This window comes from Trematomus bernacchii, unplaced genomic scaffold (genome assembly GCF_902827165.1).
Source record: "Trematomus bernacchii unplaced genomic scaffold, fTreBer1.1, whole genome shotgun sequence".
NCBI classification, from domain to species: Eukaryota; Metazoa; Chordata; class Actinopteri; order Perciformes; family Nototheniidae; genus Trematomus; species Trematomus bernacchii.
In genome coordinates this window covers 11,811,624-11,826,995 of record NW_022987739.1, presented here as the reverse complement: position 1 = coordinate 11,826,995, position 15,372 = coordinate 11,811,624, and the positions used below count along the sequence as shown (strand labels likewise).

General features: G+C 40.1%; 1 protein-coding gene across 11 annotated transcripts in view; it reads left to right on the top strand.

The window, feature by feature from the left end:
• ptprsa (protein tyrosine phosphatase receptor type Sa) overlaps window positions 1–15,372 on the top strand; it is a 228,539-nt gene that overhangs the window by 42,757 nt on the left and 170,410 nt on the right. For 10 of the 11 annotated variants that reach the window (XM_034146591.1, XM_034146593.1, XM_034146588.1 and 7 more), the window contains exon 1: window positions 11,096–11,545. The exons of the other annotated variant lie outside the window; for it this stretch is intronic. The gene's annotated coding sequence lies outside the window, so the exon portion shown is untranslated. Of the gene's footprint in view, window positions 1–11,095; window positions 11,546–15,372 lie in introns of those variants that run through there. 11 annotated transcript variants of the gene reach the window in all.

The following is a 15,372-nucleotide window of genomic DNA, read 5'->3' as shown; positions in this document are numbered from 1 at the left end:
AATGAAAATTGTGCACTGATGTAAACAGTTTTCGGTGAATACGTGCATAAACTTTATTTCAGTTTTTGTTGAAAAGTAGCAGGACCGTTGTCCTTATTTCCCCTTCTCATGATCACCATAACATGACACTTTGTAAACTTTCATCCTCCACCACGTATCTTTTTCTCCCGGTGCTAAACCCATCCATCCATTTTGACAGCTGAGAGAGCGAGAGAGCCATCATCTACCTGTCACATCGAGCTGGCACTGAGGAGCTCCTCCTGTACCTCTGCCATTCTGTCATTCAATAAAACCGCATTTGGGATTTTCAGACCTGGAAACTATCGCGCGTTAGTTTAGAAGTGTAATGTTCCCAGTTGCACTGACTTTTTTCCGGTTCATTCTTATTCACCCCTCTCCACGTTGGTGCCTACCACTAGGTGCATAATTCCTTTTAAAAGGCTTTCCCCACACACTCCCATTGAAATTGATTAACTAATTATTTTTGCACTTTATGCTTCCTAAAATTCCTAGATTAGTAGCCTTGTAAAATAACATCCTAGGCTTTCCTTAATTGAAATCGCCTCCTGATTTTAATTGTTCTTGTTTGAATTGTTTATTTATTTTACCTTTTATTGTACTGGAATAGTCTCTTGAGAATATAGTCTGTCATTTAGGGAATTCCTTGACAACATGACAAGCCAACATACAAAAAGAAAGAGGCAGATGAGTAAGAAGTTAAACAGCAACATTAAAGAAAGACTAATTCAAAATTACTCAATCTATCACTCATCTCAAACGCACATCACACATAAAGAGATATCATCTCCAAGATCAAATGCTGTAAAGCATAAACGCACACAAAAAGACAACCTATTTTTACAAACTGGAAACATTCTACAGAATATTATAGTTTCTATAACCTACACACTTCTGTTTTGGTGACATTATCAATTTTCAAATCAAACCCCACCTTGATATTTTACATTTGTCCACTGTATGACCACATGAATGATTCTTATTCATCCAGATGTTACACCATCAGGTCAGAATTTAATCTCTCGGTTGTCTGGCAAAATGTCCTCATTTCCAAAGCTAGTTTAATTCATTTCAGAAATATCTACTGTAGTTGACTGTCATTACATACTCTGCACATCCCATTCTCATTTCCATATCATAACTTGATTATTAGTGCTGCTGGCAGAGCGGCAGACATGCAGAAACTGCGGATGAGTGTGAGCTAATGGGTGTCAGAGCAGATGCACCAGACATCCCCTCTCCACGTGCGGGGGGGGCCTGCTTCTCGTCACCTCTCCGCCGGAGGCCCCCAGCCTGATATTAACAGCTGTATTTTGCATATTGGGCTGCGATGATAGTGAGGCCTCGGTGACCTGCAACATTTGACTACAGAAATGCTGGAGAGGCGAGATACACCACATCTGGACCCCCCACTACGGGCAAGCTGGAAACTGAAAAGGACAGGGATAGCTTTAACCGCATGACTGTGTGTCATTTACACATCAGCCAAGGGATTTTAGAGGATTTTCCTCCATTTAAAAACGCTATTCTCTGAATAGACTTGATTTGTTTATTAAATGATTTATTCACATGTATCCCTGTTTTCTTAAACACAGTAACTAAGCACCACATTATTCTGAGGCATAAGTTGTGCTCTTCTCATAACAACAATTCATTCATTTAAACAAATAATAAAATAAAACCAAAGGACATTTAGCATTAAGAAAAATGTGTTATACCAACAATGAAATGACACACTATGCACATTAAAATAGGACTGGTCCCTTTCCTTCTTGCTTACCTTACATATGCATGAGTTGACTGAAGATAAAAACATGTGTTCACATGTCTAAAAGATGCCATCTTGGGTATAATTCTAGAAAGAAGGATAACAATTTTGTTTTGCTGCTTCAGGGTTTTCTACAGACCCCCATTAAGCCTCCTGTGAGGATACCTAGGCTGGTACACTGATAAAAGGTCATTTGTGTAAAGTTGCATTTTGCCAGCAGATGTAACTTGTTTAAGGTAAAGGTACGTTTTTTGGAGAAGGGAAAAAAAAACATCCAATCGGAGGAAATATTATTAAGTTTAGTGTTTGATCTTGTTTATTCCAACTTGTGAGAAGATTGTTTGGTTTAAATATTGGCAATTTAAGTCAGTTGGTAGAATTGTCACTGATTCAGTTGGGTGGGAACATGGCCTCTAGGAGCTGCTAGCGGGCCCTGTGGATGCTTTCTTGGTTTAAAATTGCATAATCAACATTTGGCAGTTGGATACAAACACCTATAAAAGAAACCCTATATTCATCCACCCACGAAGATTTGTTATTCATGGTTTTGTGGTGTGAAAATCCACCTTGAATTTGGTCTCACTTTTATGCTTACCTGTGCAATGTTGCAATTGTCTGAGCGTACATGACTTGGCCAAATCCCTTACGCATTTGCACCTTAAAGCACAGTTAGTGGCAACTGTTGGCTGAGCTTTTAAAGACGGTTTCTAAGAAAAAGAGAGCAGCAGCTTTTAAGTGGCTCCTAGGATGTTAGCAGCACAATTAAACAAAGCTCTGTTAATCTTTACAGCTGGCGTCAAGAGGCACTGTGTTCTCGCAGAGCGCTGTTATCCGTAGCATGGCACTGGGAGGCTGACAGGCTGGATAATGTGCCCTGCGAGCTGCCACCACCCTCCTCACAGCAGTGCTTTCCCTGCACACGTACTGAACATACAACAACCCTAATATACAACGAGAGGACAGAAAACACAGCTATAAATTAGCATTATTCAATTATATACGCTTTACTTATTTGTAGTGGCATTTAAAGAAATGGAAATGGAAGTGAAGTTTGGAGATAATGAGTTTGATTATGCCAACGCATGTTATTTCATGGCATTTGGAAAGGATACATGTTTTACTTATTGTGCTTACCTCACAGTGATGATGGGCTAAGGCTTAGCAGTGTGATACATATCCCCTTTCTGTTTTCATGACTGGATACATGACGAATTTTCCATTTTATTTCTTTGGAACGTGGAATACATCCAAGCTTAATTGATGTCTTTGCAGCTCAACCATCAATTCTGACAACCTGTTACAAGTCGTGAGTAAGAACTTGTGTTTACACTGCACTTTTTACCAGCTGCAAGGCTTTGGCTGACCCTGCAGACACACATAACTTAACACTTATGGCGCATTTCCACTACAGTTTTAAGCGTGCCGTGCCGTGCCCGGTCCGTTTTTGGTTGCGTTTCCACTAGGCGTAGTTCCGGCTAGCGGGTACTTTTTCACAGTTTTTCTGGCTCTCCAAAATCGAGGTTCTTTCCGGGCCAACAACCGGGCTGACTACCGCTGGCAACTACAACAAAATGAACATATTTTACCGTGATTTAATTGTAATACACGTTTCAAAATGATGCCGAAGTAACAACATACTGATACCGGTTAGTAAAAACCATGAATTAATGCTTTGACTAACAGTGACGTGCGGTGAGGTTCATGGCTGGTGAGGCACTGACTCTTTCAGTCAGATTTACAAATATTATAGCCTATTTTGACCTTAATCGAAATATTCTGTTATTTTCAAAAGCTTTTTTAGTCTGATGCTATGATTTAATTTTAAACAGACCGATCAACAAAAGGATACCCAAAATCTAAATATTGGATTGTTCTTTCTAAGTAAGATCCCATTTTCATTACAGTTGTGGTCTTACCTTGACTTGAAGATGAAGTCCATGCTATCCTTCTGGACAACAATCTCTATTACTGTTTTGTAAAAGTCCTCCGTATCTTCCTGTAGTTTCAAAAGTTTTGTTTGTTGTTTGCAATAACAGTAGCAACAAGAACCTGTGGGCTCACGTGCGCCCCCTTCAGTGCGGCAGAGGTTATGGCTGCCTCCCCATGTAATTGTTTCATTGCCGTTGTATGATAAGACCAGCGAGCCTAAATATGATATATACGTGAAATAAGTTATTTAGAGACTATGGATGGCGAGGATAAATGTAATAAAGGGATCTACAAACATCACATTGGTGACCTACAGTGAGATGGTAACAGGCATGCGCTTAGGGCCCGCTTTCCAGCCAGTTTCTGTGGGGTGACACATTCTGAATTGAGGCAGAGCTCATCTGTGCCTCCCCTCAGAATGCGTCACCCCACAGTAAATGGCTTGAGCGCGCTCACAAAATAAGTGGCCCCGCTAAATTAGTGCCCGCGCTCCAGCAAGTTACTGTGGGCTTACGTGAGGCAGTGCTCGTGCTTGCCTCACTTCTCATCGCTCCCGTAGCGGAGCTCGGCAAATTTGCTGATTTTGACTATAAAATGCGATTGGAATCATACAGAAATCACATTTACACAAGATCAGTGGAGACATTTTATTATTATTATTATTTAGTTTTTCTTTAATTGTTTTTCCGTTACATTGGAGTATGACAGGTGAGGCTCTGCCTCCCCTGCCTCCACTGACTGCACGTCGCTGTTGACTAATCTGCAGACAAGACGACAGGCGAAAAACCTTTTAAAATGCGTGTTTTCTGAATGGAGATTGGCTAAGCTAACGTTGTATATGCTCCGACCGTCCACACTCACAACAACGGCCTATACAGACATAAATAAACCAGCGACTATATTCGCCATGACACAGACAGTCTGTGGTTTGTACTTGTTTAACTTTTGTCTAGTTTCTGAACAGATATGAGGAGCTGTGAGCTCTGAGTGCTAACAGCTAACGGCTGATGTTGGTTTTGTGTTTCGCATTGAAGATGACATCACGGATCCGCCTACACTGCGTTAATATAGATACTACCCCAGTTCCTAAACTGTAATGGAAACACAGCATAAAGTGAGCCTGGCCTAACAAGGCCTAACAAGGCCTAGCCATACCGTACTAAGCCGAGCGAGGCCCTGCAGTGAAAAAGCGCCATTAGATTCCAAGTGGTTCATAAACTATCCCGCTAAAGTTTAGGGAAGCTGACGGATGAAAATAAACAACCTGCTGATGTGTCCTAATATGAAAAACTTGCAGAGATATTTTTAGGGTGGGCTGGAGAGATGCTATCTTAGGTCTATTAATGCAGTCACTGCTATGATGCCCCAGGCCGTGGGCCCTAATCCAGAGGAGTGAGAGTGAATGGGACTGTGGCTCGGGCTTGCCAGACCTACTTAGGTTCTGGTTGAGAGCACAGTGCTGTGTGGGCGAATCTATTCTGTCCTGGGCAGGGCACAGCATAAACATTGCCCAGGGAACGCAGGCAGGCATTCAAGCGGACAAGAGAAAAACTATAAGGATGGTTGCCTTTAATTTCCTTCCCACCGACTCCCCTCAACTGTCCACGGCCTGAGAGCAGGACAGGGGAAAGAGAGAACACAGTGTGTATGTGTGTGTAAATTACCTGTAGAGGCTATCTTTTTTTACAGGGCTTCACCAAAGTATGTACTGTTATCCACCCTTCTCTATCACATACACACAAATACACTTACACACACTCCATCACACTTGTTCATGGCAAATTTGCCCCGATCCATCCCGTTGACGGCCGTGGAGCAATGACTCGTTCGCTCTTTTACTGTCTTGAAGTGATCTGTGTTTGCTCCATGGCACTCTGGCGCTATGACCTCCTGACCCTGCGTGTAAACAGAGCACCGCTACTCCACCATCCACTCCCCCACCGCCACCATCCTCCACCATCCCCCACTACCAAATAAGGAAGAAGGAGCCACTGAGAGCCAGCAAGTCGGTCAGCCAACCCACTGAGGAGGCCATTAGTGCGCCAGCAAGCCAGCAGAGGGGTAGGTCGAAAAACCACCTCTGGCATCACTCATCACTCCTGGCCTCACCCGCCTCTTCGCGGTGTAGGAATGCACTACACACATACGCCATGTGCACAAACACTAGCTGAAAGGCACACTTACATCTTCACACAGCACCACGCGCACAGTGACCCGAAAGCGTTAAAGGCACTCAAATGCACATGCATACAGCACACTGTATACAATGACACACATTGAAAGGCACATATGCTTGAACATACACACAGTGAAGGACACATATGCACACACAGCACATAAAAAGTCTCTCAGAGGCACACACACTTACAAAAGGCATATTCACAGGACGCTGCATACAAACATATACACAGAGTAATGATATATTACTGCATAAAAACACCCCTACTCACAGCATAAATTATACCCTGGGTTGTTCCAGCCTAACAATCAAAGATGTGTTTCTAAATTTGCTGAAAGATGGATTCATATGGTGATATACCATTACAGGTAGTTATTGCTCAGTAAAAGTGCTTATTACCACACTAAAAACAAGCCAGCACAGAAAACATTGAGCTTAAAAAGCAATGGGACTTTCATAGTTCTGTTAGCAGACATTTCGTTTTTTACATCAACGATCTTACTATTTTTAAATGTTTTTACTTTTAGTCAATTTCATCAAGAACATGCTATGCTTTCATACCCCCTAAATTCAGTGATATTTTATTTTAATGAATTGATTTACAAAAAATGAAAGGGATTCATAAAATCAAATCTGCTTTCATATTCCACAGACTTTTCTTCCGCATAAAGTAGCTGCAGTCACAGTGAAATATTAACATCAACGATTGACATAACTATTTGCGATACAGTGTGTAATGAAAATCAAATAATGGTCTAACTCTACACAGTGGAGAACATATTAAATCTTCACTAGTTTACAACATTCAGTTAAACTAACTGTCCGGTCAGTCAAGGAACATGGAAATGAAAATGTTCTGCAGCAGTAGGCACCATATAAAGCAACACGTGTCAGTTTAACAGTATTCACATGACACACAGTTAAACACAGTCATACAAAACACTCCCTCTCTGTTATTGTTTGTGTCTTCCTCTGTCCTCACCCTTTCTTCTGAAATGCTTTAGTTTATTTAACTGCACTCTTTCACCTGCCTCCAAATGTCAGCTGAGTTCAACAGAGCTGGAGGCAAAACACTCAGAAAAAGCCATATTGAGAGTGAGCCAGGTAAAATAAATGCAGGAGACTTTAAGGAGAAAGAGAGGTATCAAGTGAGTGCGGTGATATACAAGTCTTCCAAGAAGGTTATACTGACTCTAATTCATTATACTAACAAATAGCAGCCTATAATTTAGGCATTTAGCTGATGTCCTCTCCACAAAAGGCCATCAACAGCCTTGTCAAGTCATCACCCAATCATGCCAAATTGCATGTCATTAAAGTCACCAAAATAGGAGTGACCAATGAGCAACAGCTTTAAAGATGTCAACAAAATCAAGAAATGAACGCAAGTCACATGTGCTAGATTACTTAATTGCTACGTAATTTAAACTGAATTTAAAATAATATGAAGTGACGCTTTATTCAGCACCATAAAACACAATCTCTAATAAAAAACAGCATTTGTGTTATCGGAAAAAAATCTATTTTTAACATAAAATCTAAATTAATGAATTGATAAATTTAAATATGCCGTGAACAAAAACCTTTATTTGAACAAATTGTAAAAACTAAAACATTAAATATTCCAACCAACACTGTAATAATAGTGTACCGTAGTCAAAGTCTAGATAGGTAGAGTAAATGTAACATGGCACTTGAAGATCTAAAAAATGACTAAAATCCAACAAGTGCGAACAGATTTCTTCTCTACCCAGCAGCGTGTAATTCGCTGCATTCCCATCCCTGCCCCTCCCAGTACACCTACCATGCTCCCATCTCCATTCTCAAACTGCTGTCTATCGCAGTGCTCACTTGTGTATCAAGGTAATGAATTCATAATCTCTCTCAAGCTCTTTGTAGATCTCTATCATGGTGGGAGATAAGCGGGAGCATCGTTGCACTCTAATAGCCGTCAGTCTGCCTGTGTTCCTGCTTTCTGTGTGTGTGTTTCTGTGTGTGTGTACAGTATGTGTGTTTGTTATGCACATTACCAATCACCACATACCCTATCACACTATCCTCCATTATTTGCTTCTAGGAGGGAAAAAAAAATCTAGCCCACAGCACAGTCACTTATCAGCTAATTATTGAAGCTACATGTATACCAAAGGCGGACTGGCTTGCCACTCTGCTCTCTGAGATTGGTAATCACTGGGCGCTGGTCCACTTTCCCTCGTTCTTCCAGTGTTTCGTTCACCCTGAAATGCCACGAGTGCTACGTGGCGTTTCATCTTAGCTGACAAACACTCAACCACACTGGAAGTAAATATCTGAGAGGGTGAGGCAGGCTCAGAGTAACTAAACTCACAACTGGGGGTGGCTCTTGAGGGCCGCCAACTGCTGCTTTCACATTTTTAATTGTGTTTTTGGTGGGGTGATGAAATGTCCTCCATTTGAGCGTGAGTTGGCAGTAAGTAGGCTGTCGCCTTCAGGGACAGAGTGAGCGATGGCCCGCTGCTGTCGGAGGTGATTGTGCCTCAACCCCTAGGGGTGACAGATGAGGAGAGGGGAGAACTAAGACAATAAGGAAAGAGACAACATGCTTTTTTTTAACAATCTCACATTGAGTTCAAAAACAAGACAGCAAGCAAGAAATAATTGCAGGTCTGCATGCAAATATGGAAAGGCTAGACCTTGGTATGGACAAATTTGTACACATCACTAATTTGTTCGGTTTTGAGTTGAACGCCTCTAAGAGAAAAAGTAAGCATCTGCCTTAACCTAATTTATTCACCTTTCTGTTTACAAGATACAGTTTTCTGACCTTTATATGATGGTGACATAAATATTTTGTCCGTGCATGGAATATGAAAAAAGCTAAGTATATGTTTTAAGCTTTTTTGGGGGTAAAACAAAAATAAATGTTTTTTTTTCCAAAAGTGTAGTTAGTTTTAAAGAAATGTCCAATAATTTAGCATGTTGTATAATCTGCAATGGCATCCTGTTTTCTGTGCTGTGGTCATCCAGATCATGTTCATCTTGAGCAATGTAATATACTGCTACATTGCATACATAGTGTAGAAGTACTTATGTACAATTTGAGAAGCATACTTCTCTGAAGAGCTTTTTCTTAAGCAGACATTGTGGTGAAGATCACCTTCACTTTAAAACTAACAGCTGATTTAAGAAGACTGGCACTTTCCACAAGGTTCACTGGTCGTTAGGAGCATCTTCACATCGTACATGTTGTTACACGATTGGCTAACAAGACGCAAGCGATTAAGCGCTATCCCACGAGCACTCGCAACATCTTCCGCTCCTTGAATTTACATGCCGTTTATGAACACTCACAAAGAAAACAAAAAGAGGATAGGGGGAGCCGGGGAAGAGAGATCCTAGTGTGGAGGAGTCTCATTATTCCGTTATGGATTGCACATGTCAGGCGGTAAGTGCTCTTTTTATCCTTCTAAAGCACTAGCCTCGGCCACTGAGCGCATTTCCCTACCCGGGTGAAATTTACCATGTTAAGGCTCACGCCACCAGGGGAATGTTGGTGAGAGCTCTGGGTTGCCACTAAGATTTACCGGCATGATTAAATAAGGGGCTGTAGTGTGACCAAAGAGGCCAAGGGAGAAATCTACGTAACATAAATGCATGATTTTTACTCAACAGTTAAATTGATTAGACCCCCCCACATGACCCTTTACACCTCTTTATGGTGTGTTACATGTCACACTGGGTTTTAAACAAAGAGCAGAGAGAGGGCAGTGGAGGATTGCTTGTAGCTCAGAGTGGCTTTTTGCCAACAGAAGAGAGGTCTTTTTAGAAGGGCTTGTTGCTATCCATTACTGCCTGCATAACTTGAAAAGTTCACACAGAATATATTGCTACTCTCCTCCCAATAGGGCAGGCGAGGCCTTTCACTTGATGCACTGTGCCTCAAAAATGGTAGTCCCCTTCCAAAGTCTGCCCAATTCAATCTCATTTCCATCAATTATCAATCATACACCCTGGTTCTAAATGCTATAGTAAGGTCATTTGACGTAGCAAGCTACTGAAATGTTTAATCTGAGCAGTTGTAGCTGTGCTAAGGGACAAGGGAACTTCTGAGCCAGAAGGTATTTTGTATTTTGAAAATAATCTTAAACAAGGGTCAACTAAACATAGTTTAGCCTTTGAAGTAACATTTGGCTGCATGCTGGCTGGTGGCAACTGACTGTGGGCCAGTGGATTGATGTCAGTTCAGTTTATGTCTCGCCTCCTACTGGACAAAGTGGAGCCCAGCTGTCCCTATTCAAATTTGAATTCTACCATCCAATCAGAGTTTTTGTTTCCCCTGAAAGCCAATGTGAATGGGTAAAATCAAGTCCAATTCCCTCCTCATTAAAAGGAAAAGAATGGGGTGACAAAGGGATAACTTGGCACAAATGGTTGATAATCAACATATTATTGTATTATATTCATATTATATATAATATAGATATAATATATTATGTCTAATTTTTTTATTAAGACCTTATTTTATTGCAGCTTATTGTTTTGTTGTTTAGCACATTCAAATAGGTTACTTTTATTGTCACTGACTATTAAAGCAATTCAAACGTAATTTGATTAGTATTAACATTTTAATGGGAAAAGGGACATAACCGACAAAACATGGATATTTCATCACAGCTTGTCGATTGAATATTAATAATTACTGGATGTTTTCTTGCTAAATCTACAGTAAACTTTGTAGTTCATTTTGACAATTAAAGTTTATTTATGAACTTCACATGTTGCAGTACCAACATTTTTGTCCCAATGACTTATTGCATCTCTCACCTCTCAATTTACATAATTCGTATAAGTTAGGAGTATGAAAACATGCTTCTTTATCACTTACTGTAAGAACATGTTAACTATCTTTACCAACGATTTTCTCTTTTAAGTAATTTTCCGTCAATGCACCATTGCTCTGCATTTGTCTCGTAGTCATTCTGCCGTCGCAGCCGAGCTATATGAACTAAATAAGATCAGCCTTACAGTTGCCTAATAAGCTATTTCGTTCGGCCCCCATTGTGTTAGGTTTTTTCGACTAAACGTGCTTGAACGCACCAAGTGGTAGGATTTACGACTCGGGAGAAGTCAAGACACGAAGTTTATGAGGGGGCATTGAACGCAGCACACAGCTTCGTATTTTTTCACTGCAATCGAGGGGAGGGAGAAGGGGGGTATTTGACTCCTGTCTCCCCACCCCCAGTCCGTATGAGGTGGATTTAGGAAGAAAGGAACCAAAACCTGGGACGCGGAGATAACGAGAGACACCAATAAAGAGAGATACATTTGGAGATCCGCGCGCGGCGGTGTCGCGCACGGATTATTATAGGGTATTTACTTTTTCTTTCACAGACTCACCGAGATTCTAGCTCGGAGCGTCTGATCTTGGGGAAAGGAATACAAACGTACAGGGAATAATAGAGGTATTTTATACTCGCTCCCTCCAATAACAAGTGACTGCTCTGCTGCTCAACAAAGTGGAATATAGCGGTTTTTTCACCGTCGGGAATGTGAAGTAACAGTTTTTTCTCCGGGAATACGACCTCTCATCCACAACGAATTTGGATTTTAAAATCTGCCGCAGTAAACCAACTAGGGGGTAGTCTCAGAAATACTTTTCTCACGCCGTAAAAGTAAGTGCTTGCAACTTTTCTTCTCTGAACTCTCGAAATGATTGATATGCGCTTAAAGAGCATGTTCAATATGTTATGTGATAAGAATGAGGAAAAAGTTACTCCTCTTTAACTCTCCTTCAACTCTGGCATAATGCTGGACCGTTCTATCTACCGGGTGTCTATTTTCATCCTTTTTTACCAGTCTGCTAGGGATAAATAAAGAGGTATGTTTTTCTTTTCTCTCGCACGAATTTGTTTTAAAGGAAACGTTATTGCAAAAATAAGTTCTGGCTTTTTTTCAGTAAACTTCAGTTTTTCTCATTTTGCACTGAGTCAGCGCCTTAAAGCAAAGGTGTCCCCCGGACCCCCCCAAACACACAGGTCTAACACTGAGCCTGCATTCTGTTGAGAGTTTGAACAAAATGCTCACATAACATTGCATTTGAAAACATCAAGGCAAGCATTTTTTAGCCATTATGTGCATGGTTCTGCTAATGTGAAGCAGGTTTAACTTTCATTACTTTTATCAGGGCTAAGCAAAAGCCTACAAATGTCAATGAAACAACTGATGTGACTATTGATAAGGGGATATTAATTTACTGAATCACTATACAATTTATATTGATTATTTTGTTCCATCCTGTCTAACACGATAGATAACAATGGTGTAGAAGTAGCATATTTACTTGTAATGTGTCTGGACTGCTTTTTGTAGAGTTTATTGTTAATGATTTGAGCTTTTTGTTATCTTTTTAAACTTATAGCCACTTTTAAGTTATTTATCTGTTTTTCGTACAATCAATAACCTTTCTTTTTTTTTACAATTAGCTTTCTTTGTTCTAAAGGGTTATTGCTTTGCTTAAGAAATAGCTTTTGTCTGACTCTGGCTACAAGCTTTGGCTTTTTTTCATATTTGCAAGCTACAGTAAGACAATTGAGCCTAACTTGAATTGCAGTGGATCTTAATTTTGTCAGAACACTTGAGGCAAAACCTTCCCTCCCCCTCACCTCCCACCCCAACAGCAACTGCAAGCCAACAAAAGATTAGTATTGCATTTCATTTACTGAAGCTTTCTGAACAGACAAGAACAAACAGTATTGTTTTTATTACAGATCTTAATAAAATAGAGAAGTATCTTGACATTACATTTTTAGAGTTTTCAGATGTCGGGGTCAAAACCAGGGAATTAAGTGGGAAATTGCACATAAGACAATTCATCTAGCTATACATCCTACATCCATTGCTTTTATACTTTTGAGGCTATTATACACCTTGGTGAACCTTAGACAATCCCCTAATGGGGAATATATTCTCCTCTATTATGCATTTTTTTTAAATCAACACCAATTATACCACATTTCCATTTGTAATGGTTATTCAGGTTTAACGTATGTTGTAACTCCAGATCATCAGTCTTGCAATCCAGTATTCAATCAGCCTGCTAGGCTGTATAAATAAACCCATTTGTCTTATGATGAGAGTCACATGTTGATTGTCAGTAGCAAGAAGGAGTCTTGTCCTTTGGAGTAATTGGACAACACGAATACCAAGAGGCTGTGCGTCAAGTTAGTGCTGGATTCTTAATGTGGCTTTAATTGAACAATTCATCACCCCTGATCACTGTCAAATAACTGGGCAAGAAAGACAAAAGGCAATGAGAATGCCAAGTAAAAGCTGCCAGGCACAGTCGACTGAGCGTGACCGGCATGTCTGTCAGAGCTGCATCAGCAAGGTGCTGTTTTATTTCATTTTACTTATTTCTCTTTTGTCTGTGGAAATCGCAGATCGATGCGTTTGTGAGTGGCAAGCTTGTAAGCAGTTGTAATGAATAGTGGGGAAGGAGGGGGCAGTGAGAGTTTTACATCCTCGAAAACTTATTTTATTGGACAAAACTTTAGATTTCTCCCCGGAGCTCCTTTCCCTACCCTTGGAAGAGAAGCTAATTGAATTGTGCCCCGGATATGATGCTTCCCCCCCCAAGAACGGAGGCCTTAAAGAAGTGTCCTCCTCAGGGTTTTGAAAATTCATTTCCTTTGCAATTATTCCATTCTGAGCTGTTTTCTTTTATTTCCCCTACCTCGACAGTAGGGTGAATTCTCTCTCTCATTTTTAAGGGGATCAAAGGGTGGAGAGGAGAAGGATATTGTAGATAGCTACAGGCCTCACAGAATGACTGGAGGCTATTTAACGTCATGCTACAGGAGATTTCAGATGTTATCATGTTTCTGACTGTTGTATAGTTTGTGTTCTTTGGGGTTCTTAACATGAAGTGCATTTTGACAGTTTGAAATACAACCAACTTAGACTATTGGATTTTATAGAGGACAAGCAAGCAGAGCTCTTGATACTTTAAGAGCCTTTTATCATTAGAGATTTTCCAGATGTTACACTGAAACTGAAACTCACAACCAGTAAGACGTTTTCAAATGTCAAAATTAGATCTCTGCCATTTTCAAAAGTCACACATCCCAAAACACATGTACTAATGAATTAGAGGATTAGGTCTTATTAATAACGTTTATCTCTTCAATTACAGTGCCTTGGTTTTACTTGAATTAACACCATGGTTTGGTTATAAAATGTTTAATCTTTCTAATGAGAGAAAAAACATTAATCAGCCAACACTACACATTTACTGCCTAGCCCTTTGTTCATCTAATTATTTCTTTGCCCACCCATTTATTTCCATTCATTTTATTCAACTACAAATTAGTAACATTTTGGTGGCATCAAGTGCTTTACAATTAGTCACATTGCACTTGACGCAACATCACAGTTAATAACAGCTGCTCTGAAGAGAAATGTGCGCTGTGCAGAGGTGCTGTTGCACTCACAGCTAATTGTGTTTATTCATTTTAATATGCTCTGAGTGCTAAATCAGTGCTCTTCTGGCGACACAAGGTGCAATTATTCTGGCTGTGAAAACAGGAGGCAGTGTGTCTTGTAAAGTGTCCCCTTCTCTCCGATTTGTCGATTACTAGCCATCCCCTGTCATCCACATTTATTATATAGCCACATAACCATAGAAATACTCTATTAAAGTAACATGTAAGAACTTTATAGCATAAAAGCAAACATGCTAGTTATCGAAAGATCATTTACATTATACATTTGTTTCACATGTATAAAATCTTACAGTAAAAAGTACAATGTCTCTGGATGCAGTTATGTAAGAATTAGATGTAAATAATGCTTCTCTACATTACTATCAATGCTTTATGTTGATGTTATGCAATATAGCCCACTATACTATCATTTGGTTTAACAAGACGATATGAGCTGTTCTTAGCCTTGGCTATTCACAACACTTTGATCACTTTGTAAGGCAGCTGATGTGCACACAATGCATGGTGTATCACATACACCATGCGTTGTAGCAGTTATGTTGACAGGTAGGTCAACTGTTCAGTTCCTGCATTTCCAATAGCAAGCTGCAGAGTTTCTCCTTTCATGAAAAGTAATTATCGTGGCTATGTAGCCTGACTTCATTTTGAGTCTTAGAGTCTATACACAGTGTTGCTTTTACCAGACCAGAGCATCAAAATAACGATCTTTGAAATGTATACCCATTGTAAACTGTGTGATAGCAAACTACATATCACTATGCTTTTGCCTTGGCTAAATGTTTTGTTCAGTGTTAAAACCATACCAAGAGATTTTTAATTTAGAAACACGTCAACTTGAGACCTTTGCAAGCCTCTGCAAGCTGGAGTCTCTCAGAAAAGCTTTGTGTTACTGCGCCAAAACACATCTTGTGCTCCGCCTGATAACTGTAAATTAGACAAAGCAAGTCAATAATAACTGACAGAGAAGGTCAACGTTTCTTTGTAGGCTGATTCAATGG